General features: G+C 33.9%; 1 protein-coding gene across 5 annotated transcripts in view; it reads left to right on the top strand.

Moving 5' to 3' along the window:
* The window catches only part of LOC141461151 (A-type potassium channel modulatory protein KCNIP2-like), a 319,616-nt gene that overhangs the window by 286,361 nt on the left and 19,275 nt on the right, over positions 1-13,980 (top strand). The gene's annotated exons all lie outside the window — the stretch shown is intronic.

Below are 13,980 nucleotides of genomic sequence, written 5' to 3'. Positions count from 1 at the left end.
CAGAGTGCTTGGTTTCCATGGTGCCCGATAATCCTAGAGGAACCAGTGAGAGAATTCAGTACTACTCGTTCCCTAGAGAGCCTTAGTACGAGGGTCGTTTGAAAAGTCCGTGCAAAGTCAGAGAGATAGCACCACTGGCGCGTATCGAGGTTATGTTTAGTTAGTAGCATCTCTTGGAAGAACACACACCAAGTTTCAGCCAGATCGGTCTATTTCTTTGTGTTTGGCATTCGTTTGAATCGAGGAAGTCGCGTGATTTTCAAAAAATGGACGAAAAAGAATTTCGTGCGTTGATTAAACACTACTTTATGAAAGGCAAAACGCCTCAGGAGACTAAAGAGAAGCTTGATAAACATTATGGTGACTCTGCACCTTCGATTAGAACAGTTTATAAGTGGTTTCAAAATTTTCGGAGTGGCCATATGGGCACAAGTGACGCTGAACGTTCTGGACGCCCTGTTGAGGTTACTACTCCAGAAATCATTGATAAAATCCATGATATGGTGATGGATGACAGAAGAGTGAAGGTGCGTGAGATTGCTAGTGCTGTGGGCATCTCGAATGAACGGGTACATAATATTTTGCATCAACATTTGGACATGACAAAGCTATCCGCAAGATGGGTGCCGCGATTGCTCACGCTTGACCAAAAACGAAATCGTGTGAAGTGTTGCAAGGACGGTTTGCAGCTGTTCCAGAAGAATCCGCAGGACTTTAAGCGTCGTTTCGTCACTGTGGATGAAACATGGATACATCACTACACTCCTGAGACCAAAGAACAATCTAAACAATGGGTTACCAAAGGGGAATCTGCGCCAAAAAAGGCGAAGACCGTTCCTTCGGCCGGAAAGATTATGGCGACTGTCTTTTGGGATTCGCAAGGAATAATCCTCATCGACTATCTGGAAAAGGGTAAAACTATTACAGGTGCATATTATTCATCGTTATTGGACCGTTTGAAAACCGAGCTGCAAGAAAAACGCCCACGATTGGCCCACAAAAAAGTCCTTTTCCATCACGACAACGCACCAGCTCACACCTCAGTGGTCGCGAAATTAATGGAAATAGGGTTCCAACACGTTTCACATCCCCCCTATTCTCCAGACTTGGCTCCCTCGGACTACTATTTGTTCCCCAATATGAAGAAATGGCTGGCGGGAAAAAGATTTTATTTAAACGAGGAGGTGATTGCAGAAACGAATGGCTATTTTTCAGTCTTGGACAAATCCTATTATTCGGAAGGGATCAACAAACTAGAGCAGCGTTGGACGAAGTGTATAAGCCTAAAAGGAGACTATGTTGAAAAATAAAAAAGGTTTACCCCAAAAAATTAAGTAGTTTTTATTTTTACACGGACTTTTCAAACGACCCTCGTACTTACTTACCAGTTGTAAAAAGCGGTGTATTTCTTCGCTAAAACCGCTCAGATATTTGTCTTTCCATAACTGCTCCAAAAAAAATTATTCAAATATAAGTTGAATGAAATTTAAAATGCGAAAATCAGAGCAGAAGCAAGAACCTACTTTTTTTGTGATAAAATACACTCAAGTAGTTGTTCCCTCAGTTTGAGACTCATAAATATGAACATTCAGATCAATTTTGGTGTAAAAAAAAATACAATAACTGATGCAGAATAGTTTATTAAGATCACAATAAATTTTTAAAGATAAAATTTAATTATTAGAAAATATTATAAGTTCATATAATGTCCCTCAGTGTCCAGGAAAAGTAAATAATCCAGTTAGATCCTTTTGTAAGCGGACGGATTCTGAACAATAGGTTCTGTGTTGTGACCACATGATTAAAACTCTGTGTGGTTCACTTTATTACAGATAATCCTAACCGGCCCCCCCCTCACTTATTTATTAAAGGTAGCCTTTAATCTAGTTCATATTTCTGTCATCAAAATTAATAACTGTCGTTCTTTTATTAATCTTTAGTTTTAACACAATTTTGGGACAGTATTTAACACTTGGATTTTCAATGATTTTTTTTTTTTTACAAAATGTAACATCTGCTTTTATATATGGCCCTATCATTTTTCTCATCCTGTTCTACATAGGAATTCGAGAATAAATCTCATAAAAGTCAAAAATCCTATCAGTAATTTGCTATTTTCGGTTGATGAATTTGCCTTAAAACGGAATTTTAGTACCACATTTAATTCTTAATAGTATAAAAGTGATTGAACAGTACATTTCATGGGAATGACACTAGCAGGAACGTCGCTACATTTGAAACTTCTACTTTCTCTACTATGCGCCGATTACTCAAGGCTTCCTTCTGCGTAAACTCGCTCCCCAGAACAATCTTACCATCGTACCACAAAAATACTGAATATCAAGTGTTTGTAGTGCGGATTAAATCACCAGTTCGTTGTACTTATTCTGTGATGTATCTATTGTTCTTAGAAAATGATGTGACCTCAGGGAAGGTTCGTTCTTCAGGCTTGCTGCGGTGAAAACGAAGAGCACTTCTCGTTGTTCAGTATCCACAGGAAGCGGATCTAGCTCCATCGTAAAGGATCCTTCATGGGCCAGTATTGCGGCCTTCTGTTTCCTCGAACTTCACAGTGACTTTAATTACTGTTAATTCCAAATATCAGTAAGAGTCCATAAGAGCATTAGGACATATTTGCTTTCGAAATTCTACGGCCAACTTGATTGCGTACGCATACCGTTAGAAGTAGATGTACATGTTTTATATTTGAACACCCCATGCCTGTGTATTTCTTGCTTCTGAGGACTTGCACGTTAAATACAAGAAAAAGCGAAAATACTTCAGCTCTATTTTATCCATTACGTGCTGGTCGAATAATCCCTCATTCTTAACTCACTTCTCCCATTTAATTGTTAGCCTTTGAATGGGCTTTATGAGATATTTTTTAAAAAATTTAGATCAATGCAAAGGGACATTATAATTAGGACACGCCAAGGTTTTTTCACTCAGTAAAACTTGGGAAATAAAGTGTAGAATCTAAAAGCGGTAAAGAATACTTTGCAGTTTAAGGTGAACAAATGAAAAGTATATGTGTGGTCTAAGACCTTCAGAAAGTTCAAGGAAATATACATGCGAGATTAAAGTAAGAAAAAAAGAATAACATATCATAACTTCAAAACATTGTGATTTCTTTTTTCTTTTTTTCGAACCTCTTGAGGTATGATTAAAAAGTATTTCCTCTTTGATATTGGTATAATAAACTGAAGGGAAGCAGCAGTATCTGTTGAATTTTAAAACAAACAGAATACCAAGTATGTCTGGAAGAGAATAAAGATAGCTCTGGTCTTTACGGGAACTCACTTTGTGGACTTAAACTGGAAAACCAGTTATGGTTCATTGCTTGCTCTATTTCTAGTTCTTTACCTTCCTTGTTTTTATTCTTAAGGTATTCTTCACGTACATTCCCGAAACCAATGTTTAAAAAAATAACTGGTGTCAAACACTACACAGCATTTTCTTACACCCTTGCTCAAATGACATTTTACATGCTAAGAATTTTCAGTGTGTTAGATTTATTAAGTACAAGTTCGTAGTAAAAGACTTATAAAGAAAGCTTGAGATCCCAGAATCCCTGCAATTTTTCATTGAAAACAAATAATTATTTGCCTTAATTCTATGACGAAACTATTTACAAATTCTAGTTTGTCAATAATTAAAATAGAGAAAAGATTATTCTTGGTTTTAAAATCTGAAATCTTAAAAAAAAAAAAAGAATAATGACATGCAGCATTATCAGAATATCCAGGGCCACAGATGTTTACTTAGCATTGTTTACCACGAAATTGTTTGCATTTAGATACAAACTTCAGTTGTTTACATTGCCATGAATAATTGCTATCTATTTGTTCTCTCTTTGAATCTACAGCCGCACTAAACAGTTCATCGCATTTCTTTTTTTACTACAGTATTAAATCATTCCCTGAAAAGTGGGGAAAAAAATTTGTTTGATTCCTTTCTTTTTGAAACTGTAGCACGTTTATTTGAGAAATTTCCATTAGTAGCAACGAGAATGTTGTGTTTTGTTGTTGTAAGATGAAGGTATTTTAAAAAGGTCATAGCTTATTTAGAAACTGTCTTTTGACAGATTTTTGCAGCCATAGGACCTCCTAAATGCTGTTTTAGTATTGATATGACGTCAGAGCAAGCGTAGTTGTTATCCGATAGCCGGGGGGGCTGTCTTTGAAGCGCTGAGCTTCAGTTTTACCAAGTCGAAAATGGTTTTGAGAATGCCTAGGCAAACTGAATGGTCTGGGTAAAGACCTTACTCTAGGTGCCTGGCCATTTGGCTTGTAAAGAAATGAGATGGCCGATGCCTTGAAAAAAAGGTAAGGCGCCAAATCCCCTTTTATTTATGGGAGCCTTTACTCTTTTTGCGGTTTAGTCAATAGTTCTTACTAGGAGTAGGTATGAAAGAGCAGGGATCCATCTGGGCAAATCTGAGAAATACCCCTGTGTGGAAAAGAGAGTTCCGCTAAGTTAGTGTTCTCTCACGGAGCATTTTCGACCTGAAGAAGCTGAGCCTAGAACTTAAATTGGGAATTGGAAGAGACTTCCATTAGCCAAGTAAGATTCAGACAACTTGGAAAGGAGCATGTGCTGAGAAGGTTAAACCTCTCTCAAGTCCTCTCAAATTCTGAGATTTCTCACAGATCTTGGACTAAAAGAGGTTTTTGTTGGGTATTATCTGGCCACTATATCTTTTGCCGTGCTCCTTTCCCGTAGCAAAAACTGAATAAAATGTAATGGCAGACGATAGAATGTACGTACATTAAGTTCATTTTCGAATTAGTTTATATGATTTAATCAAAGAATTAGTTAAATTGAGCTGGTTAAAATCTTATTAATTTAGGAAAAAAGTACAAAGAAACTGATGTTTTTTATGTAAATTTAAGTTAAAAGCTTCTGAAAACAAAACGCCTCATGATTCATTTTTTTCCAGACGATTTACGTTCAACTTTCGAGGACGGAGATGAATATACGGACGTACTTAACTCTCAAATGAGCACATTAAATTAAAATCCAATGCCAAGAACGGATATTGAACCCAGAACCGCAATACATATATTAGATTTGAAGTCTCCTTCCCTTCTACTATTCGCTCAGATTTAATATAGATTATGTAGTAACAAATTTAAATAATTATCCTAAACGTATAATTGGTAAGGAAAATTAACTTAAATTATTATGTTCAGCAAAATTTATCTTTCTACAAACCAAACTGTTGACACACAAGTGAAAGAGGTTATTAATCATGAATGACAATACAATACCCATAATTTATGCAAACTAATCAACAGTCTATTAATTATATTGATTAAATATTTAATACTATTGCTACATCGATGTTGTGTTTATCTTGATCATTTACTACTGATATTACTTGAGTATTTCAAATAAACGTTTATTAATCTAAAAATCAAAGCTCAATTTTGGCCCTGTTATTCTTCAAGAAAAAATAATTTATAATGATATTTCTGTTCACTGAAGGCTTAAGAATGCTGATTGATGAAATTATATAACTAACTAGACGATTAGTAACCACTATTCTAAAAATTGCAAACATAGGATAAGATTTGTCTACATTTAATGGAGACAGTTATACTGTAGGTCATAAACATTATTTTAAGAAAAGGGCAAAGGTAATGACTTTTTTCTTATAATGAGCGCACCTAAACCATAAATGAATATTATATCTCGATTAATAATTAATTTTCCGTTTTTAAGTATATAATGGATACATAACATACTTAGTGACAGACTTATTCTTTAAATCCACTTATTCTATCTTTAGTGAAAAACTATAATAGAAAATCTGTAATATCGCAATTTTGACTTCTACAACAGATGAGGGAACAAATTGTAACTAGCGGGCATTGAGAAGCTACATATATATCTTTTGAATCTCATTCTTACAATTAATGATCAATATAATATAAATACATTATCAAATATGGTAGGTATAAGCTATTTGAAAGTACTGAAAATTTACACAATGAAATCAACTAAAATGAATCTCAAAGCATTTTCTAAATATCCAAACTAGAAACAGAAATATTCTTCTTTTTGGCTGAACTTTTAGACAAGTTTTCTCTTAAAGTAACTAAGTAGTTTTCAGAAAGTAAAAGTCTACTTGGCAAAAGAAATTAGGTCAGTTCAAAGTCAACATGACAGCTGGCTGACACTTGGTTAAGTGTTCTTAACTCCAATTAGCACTTAACTTACTTTCCTTAATGCTTAACAGTTTCTCTTTGGGATGTTCAAATTAATTTCTTTATTTTTGTTTTAGGTTTTTTTCATAAATTTTTGTTTAATTTTATTATTTAGACGGTGGATTTCTATCTTCTAAAGTTAAATCAGTAAAATTAACATCTACGTAAATATTACAGATATAACGGTCCAATAGATAAGAGTTTATGCTTTGTAAACAAAGAATGTAAGGGATTTATAATCCGAAATTAATATCAAAATCCTTGAGTTACTTTACATATACTCAGGTAGAAAATTTTCTTTAAGAAAAGAACAAGTTTTCATGATTTTATTTGATAAATAACTTGAAATTATAGCAGAAATTGATAAGAATTTATTATTCATTTTCGTTCTAGTGTATTACGTTTCAATTAATGGCTGATGGAGTTATTACCAGTAGTGAACCTTGCACCTCTTGAGGTTTTCTGAGCTAACCTGGTTACTTGATGAGGAACTACGAAAAAAATAGAAATCCTGTGGAAGTATTTGTTAGAATAAAGGAAAACTATTACTTTTTTGCCTAGAAGAATGTTTCTGACAGTGTTCATGAATAGAACGGACCACTATATGATTAAATGACAGGGTAAGTGTGGGAGATTTTTCTTTTATGGTTGAAAAATATTGTGGCTCGGTCATAGAGATTTCTCCAGGAACGTAAACTGCAGGTTATGAGGTCTGTCTTATATGTTTGTAAATAGAATAGTTTGAAGTTTTCTTTTGATTTCAATAAAAAAGTTTCCAGACGTTAGCTAGAAGAACTAAGAAGTAGTATTCATGCGCTGGGTTCGTAATTAAAGCTTCATTTTCAGTGTTTATTACTCAATCCCTGGAACTTTTACCGGTTTATCACCTAGCCAGGCTTGGTTTTAACTTTCCTAATTTTTGTGAGTGTTGAGTGAAAACTTGGATATGATCCCGAGCGCCCAGTTTAAAGATTTTTATGTGTCCAGGTAATGCCTTCGTAAACAGGTTTCAGTTAACCGGAACTATCACTTCAGTAAAATAATTTTTTTTGATCCATCCTATAAAGTGCTGTTCCAGGTATCATAACTGTGTAGTGTTTGAGAGAATCAATGTCTAAACAAGAAATATTAGTACTTCAGAAGAGCGATTCTAAAGAACTCCTTTATCGAGTTATTGTGATTTGTTAGGCGAAAGGGATTCATTTGAACTTACGACATTACGTATGTTAGTGTACGATGGTTGAGAACTTAATTTCCTGATTTTAATTGGTTGTTGTGAGGTAGGTGTGACGTCTCCATATATAATATTGAAGTCAGCTTACTTTTTAATCAAATTTTAACACAATTTAATTCTGTAAATTGCTGTTCATGGAGTGTTCCTCTGAATACTTTTTCAGTAGAGACAATGTAGACATTTTTAACTTCAAATCGGTTTTAAATTAAAATATATAAAAGTTAAAAAATAAACTTACTGTTTCTACCTATTACCAACTCGATATTTAAGTTCAGTTTCTAAAGGAAACTTTAAGAAAACAGTATATAAGTTTTCCTATTTAACTTGGGGTGATCTTAGAATGGTGATTCCAGTATTTCTTTAAATAACTGAAGTTTGTAGACAATAGTTATATTCTGGAAACTAAATATTTCTGTTTCTAGTTGTGGCTTTTGTGTGGTTTTCATTTTTAACTTTAGAGACAAACACGCCCTTACATACCATTTTATAAAAACTGACTGAGACCTCAACTCGGATATGTATTTTTCCCTTCCATTTTTGAAGCTTATAAAACCATCATAGTACTGTTTAAGCCCTATAGAAGGTTTCAAACCTTTTTTGAAACTAAATTTTACTGACAAAATAAAACTTGTAAATAAATAAGGCTACAAGAGCAATCACCATTCATACGAAATTTAAATAATATAAGATTACTGAATTTTTATTTCAGCTAAAACCTAAATTTATTTTTAAACCATTGCAACTACACTATTAGTAACAATAACAATAATATTGACACTACAACTCACTCTAGAGGGAAGGGATTAGCTATGAGGTTAGCATACTGGACTCCCACGCGGAGGTCCCGGGTTCGAATCCAGCAGCTGACCCATAGATTTTCTCTTCCTAGGAGCTTCTTACAGCTCACTGTCCGGTGATGGACAGCGTTGTCTGTAACGAGAGAACACTGTCCGGAGGCCGGCAGTGCACTGGAAAAAGCTCCGGGCGCTAATGACCTCAGCTGTTGATGCGCAAAAAAAAAAAAAAAAAAAAAAACTACTCACTCACTAATTGAGGGGAGAAGTTACGCAGTGATAACTCTCCCTAAGTCATCTTTAGGATTGACTACTCTCTTCAGAAAGAGAGAAAATTGCTAAGCCACAGGCATTTTAATCGCGGAGGAGCATGATCAGGAATGTGATAAGATAATAAATGGTGGACAATAGGATTGGAATGAGACTGTTAAGTTCTGATGGAAGTTTTTATAGCAACAAACGGAATTCTTAAGTCTGTGTGGTATGAATTGAAACATTGGAGCGTTAACGATAGTGTGGGAGATTTTTTAGACTGAAGTGGCTTGAGTTCGCTGAACGTAGGACCGTTTACGTCCAGGTAGGTTTTTAGGATAGAAGTGTTACATATATCATTCGTTTGCTATTAAGTGAAAGATTAGTTCGTTAGGCTAGTAGTCTTTTAAGTTTTAGATAGTATCCGTTAATTTCAAATCGTTTAAGTGGTGTTTGTGGGTTCCAAGTCAATCGTAACTTTTTGTTTTTAAAATATCCAAAAAAAAAGAGGCGTGTATAAAAATATTTTTCCATATTTCTGGTGGAAAACACAATTTTGAAAAAATAAACTTTCTCGCACTATTTCTCCGTTACAAGCAATTAAAATGAAAAGCTAGCCTTAACAGCTTGAATTCCTTACACAAGGTCTATAAGGTTCCATTACCAAGAGACCTCAAGCTTTTCCGTTCTATAATGAGATATCTTTTCTTCAGAACTTTCAACAAAAGAAAATACCATTCCCTATTGTTGCTTAATAAAGAGCAACCAAGAAGAAATTTTTAGTGAACGGGGGAATTAAAAATAATTACTAAAATGACTGTTAAAAATCAATGAGGAATCATATTTATTTAATCTTAATCATAAATCTAACTAATGAGAAACTAGACTGAAAAATTTAATTTCAATTTTGTGGTAAAATAATTATACATTTAAAAAATAATTATGTCACAAGAAGCCACAATTACAGTCCCGTGTTTATTTGAATTCTATTTACATTCATGACATTTTTTGCTTGTTACCTAGTAACTTATAACCAAATAAAGGGAGAATTCTTTTTAACCATAACCTTTGTTGTATATCGCTTAATTAAAAAAAAAAAAAAAAAAGGAGTCTATACGTCATTCTTGATCTTACTAGTAATTAATTCATTTGATTGTAATGAACAGTTTTATGGTTTGGCTAAATCTTTTGGTGATATCTATTTTTACATATTCAAGTCGCTCGGGTACTTCTTTTATTTGGATTTTTTTTTTGTTTTCCGTGTGGTTGAACTAATAACTTCATAAAAACTAACAAGAGTTGGGCCTCCCTCAAAGCATAACGCGAAGTTATATTGTGTACTCAAATCGCTAAAGACAAGGCCAATGTCCTTTATCTCTAGCTAATATACAGGGTGTTCATTTTAAGACGGCTCAAATGCAAATCATGCTTAAACGGTTGATCTGAGCGAAAAATGGTAGAGGAAAAATTTGTTGCCCTTCACCTCTAGTTTCACTTCTGGCTCGCAAGCCAGATTAGCCAGGAGGTTATCAACTGCTCTCTGTATCTGAGGAGGCACCTTTGAAGGCACAGTACATGCTTCAAAAGTTGAGTAAAGTGCATTATTTGATAAATTAAGGAATAAGTTTGATCCTTTACATGAAAGATATTGATCACTTAAATATGTGGCGGGAGGTTTCCACTTTTTTTGGTAATTAAACGCAACTCTCCCAAAATTACCAAATAATTTTTAAACCTTCTTATTTGTAACAGATGTAAAATTATTTTTTAGCCATTTTGGGTATACCTGAGAACATCTAAAGCTCTTAATATTTGATTTTTCTTAGAAAAATCACTCGGAAAACGACTTATTTCCCGATATTAAGAAAAATACTAGCTTTATTGCCTTGGCAATATTTTTAGTAGAAAGGGGATGAAAAAATTCATAAAAATGACCTATCACGTGATCTTCTTTCTCTTTGATAACAAGTTAAAAAATTGAAATATGATTAGAAAATACCAGATTTTGAAATGGCCTAGCACCTTTAATTTTGAAGATATCGAATTGGGGTTTCCGGTTTCTTTCATAACTTTTTATACTCTTTAAAACTGTGTATATGAAAACGGGGGTCAACAGCGAACCCTCACTTTTGGTCGCGCGTCAGCCGCGTATGTGGACAGGGAATCTAAAATCAAGTCACATATTCTGAAACTAGAGGTGACGGTGCAACAAATTTTTCCTCTACCATTTTTCGCTCAGATTAACCATTTAAGCATGAAATGCATTTGAGCCGTCTTAAAATGAACACCCAGTATATTTATATTGTTTTCAATTATATAAATGTTAAATGCTTCAAAGCCTGCAGTTAATATTACAATTTAATAAACAAATGATACTACATATTTTTTTTTACCATTAAAGCTGCTTCACCATTTTGCTGTTGCATTTTAGCGTGTAAAAAAAAAAAAAACTAATTTTAATTAAAAATGCATTTATCGCCTAATTTGAAAATGCACCACGTACCTACATTTTTTTTTTCAAACAAAAAGCACCAAGTACACAGCTTAGCTGGTTATAAAAATTAATGTTACAGTACAATAAGCACCTAATTAATCCATTAAAGTAAGTGAGAAAAAACATTCAAAAAAAGGGCGTTTTTTTTCTGCCACATAAATTCGAATAAAGGTTAAATTAGTACATGCTTGAAATAGATTGTAGAAATGATAGAAAAAAATAAATGGGTATCAATTTTGTAAACAAATTCTTTTAATATTCTCTCACACTATTTTAAATCTTTAAAAAAAGAACATATTCAAAAGTAAGGGGAAAATATGTATTCAAAACTTGAAACAGCTGAGAAAGAATAAAGCATGGGTGGTAATGAAGATAAATGGCGACAAAAATGTTGGCCAGAGAAAAATGGGGAGCAAAAAAAACAGTAAAGAAATAAAGCTTTTAAAAAGAATATTAGTGATGTAGTAGATACATTCTAGTTAGTAAGGCAAAGGGACATTACAAACAAAAAGTGCTCGGCAAGGTTACAATGCTCGGCGAGGTTACAAATTACTAATCCAAAAAGGGTTTTTTGTTTTGGTTTTTTTTCCACTTTGTATTTCCTACCAGGACTTGTTTGACACCCAATAGACAAACATGATGTACATTGGCAGTGTTTTTACATTGTACATATGGCTATCGTCAAAAGAGGCTTATAACAGATTGCACTTAATTGCTGTTGCTTTTCTCTCAATAATTGCGAACACATGTGTCAAAAGGATTCGTTCACAATGTTTGTTTATTGTTTGTTTTTAGTAAAAAATTATTTAATCGTTATATGTACCTTTAAAAAAAAACACTTAGTTCTTAAAATAAAAATTATGCCTTCAATAGATTTTTGAGATTCCATTGGTAACCAAAAGATAGCCTTTCAGTGTCATTTTTTCCATACCCTGTATTACTTAATGAACGTTATATACCCTACAATTAAGCATGGGTTCTGATATTAAGTCGACAGTAAATAAATAAATGCTTCTCCGTACTTTTAGGCTGGCTTTATGTCCAACTTAACAATCAGGAGGAGACGACATACTTTTCTATGAATTACTTATGTATATTCACGACCTTCAAAGCTAATATAGAGTTGGAGGGACCCAGCAACCGTAATTACATTGTTGCTAAAACTTTGTCGATTGTGGCGCCTGTGATCTTATTTTTGATTTCTCTTATTACTTTCTTTAAGGTAGGATGTTGTTGTAGTAGCATTAGTTTAAAGATAAAGTAATGCTTCGAGTCAGATTTTTTTATCTCGAGTTATCACTAGAAAAAATCCACCTGTGTACCTTTCTTTTAAAGGAAAATAGTCCCTTTTTTGTCTCTGTTTTGTTTTCTTATTATGAATATTTAGGGGCCCACACATTCTTACAAATTATTGTACGATCTGTTATATAGCATGTAGTAGGCACGGTCGATTCTTTCTTAAATAAATAAGAAAAGGAAAATGAAAATATAAAACTACTATATTGAAAATGTATTCAACAGTTTGGGTGATATTGTGTCATTTTTATGTAAATAGTATAAAGCTCTTGACATGTTGCGGTTTCATGCATTAAATATAAGTAGCAGCGGTTACAGAAGACATAACCATTTTTACTGTTATATAGTTGGGTCAACAAGGGGTAGGAGAACGTTTGGTGAACTTATTCTAAGGAGGCCCTAGGTAGCCATATTTCGGTAGAGGTATGTGACAAGTATGTAAGTTGTGTGCTGGAAATAGAATAATACTATCATATGGACATCTTAGTCCAAGTTTCTTACGCCAAGACCACTGTGTCCCGTACGCCTTTACTTCTATAATTCTATTTCCTTTTTCATTTCTTCTGAAAATTCTCTTTCTACCCCAACTACGTTGTCCACTAGAGTATCCTATTTCTGTCTTCATTTTATGTCAAAAAAAGAAAAAAACTTTAAAGATCATATCTTTCTTTAGCACATTCCAATCAAATAATTTCATTTATACCTGTATAAAAAAGTCCTCTGTCAGTTATATTTAATAACTTTATTCAGAGTATAAACTTCTGAAGGAGAAAAGTGCAGAAAGAAACGATCCGTTCATTTTCACTTCCGCGTTCCTTAATGAAATTTTATTGATATTTTTTTTTGTCTCCAAATAATTGCGTTCTTTTTTTTTTTGCTTGGACGTAGTTCTTCTCCTCAATTATTCGTAATGTCTTGAAGAAATATATTTATGACTAGTTTTTAGGGTTAGATTTCCAGTGAAATGCTTGCTAAATTACTATGCTACGTAAGAATATAATTGTGGTCTTAAGTTATGGACAGGTACTAAGATCTCATGAGCGGTCATTGGACATCCAGCGCTGGGGGTGGGGGGTGGGCGGTCGTTGAATTTCCAGCATTTCCAGCTTTTTCTTTTACCTAATATCAAAGATTCAGTGTCTATTCAAAGAAACCTTTCCACCGATGGAATGCTAGCTACTTTCTGAGTGTTATAAGAAGTTGAAAATGTGGTTAGGTCCGCAGTGCGGATACAATCAGTGATATTATTAAACATTTTTGCGGCCATTAATTAGAAGCATTTGACTCTTGTTCCATCGAAGAATAGATTTTGAAGTTTTTTTTTTGCAGCTATATTGCACTGCGATCTTGAAATAATTTATTGTGTCCATTTCTAATGCCAGATAAGATCTTAGAGTAATTATTAACTAATACTCTAGGGAAGTTCAAGGAGAAGAAATAGTATAGCACATCCTGCCAAAGATCTGGGTGGCGTGGTTTTCTCTCCAACACATGATGAATACACAGGCTCTCCAAGAGCGGAGTGTCGGTACTTAGGAATAACCACTTCGTGGTGCCAACCTACCTCGCCAGCTAGTCCACTTCCAAGTACAAGGATAAAAAAGCATTTACAATAGCCGGTATGCAACGTAAGGATCTATCCCACTGACTGGCTGTTTATAACCTCCTTGGAATTCCGGCTTTAACTGCAGAGGGTCTTGT

The sequence above is a fragment of the Rhodnius prolixus genome, unplaced genomic scaffold, assembly GCF_049639745.1.
Source record: "Rhodnius prolixus isolate KJV_2025 unplaced genomic scaffold, Rpr scaffold_6, whole genome shotgun sequence".
Lineage (NCBI taxonomy): Eukaryota > Metazoa > Arthropoda > Insecta > Hemiptera > Reduviidae > Rhodnius > Rhodnius prolixus.
Note: the sequence above shows the minus strand (reverse complement) of the source record. Positions and strands in the feature narration are given on the sequence as shown.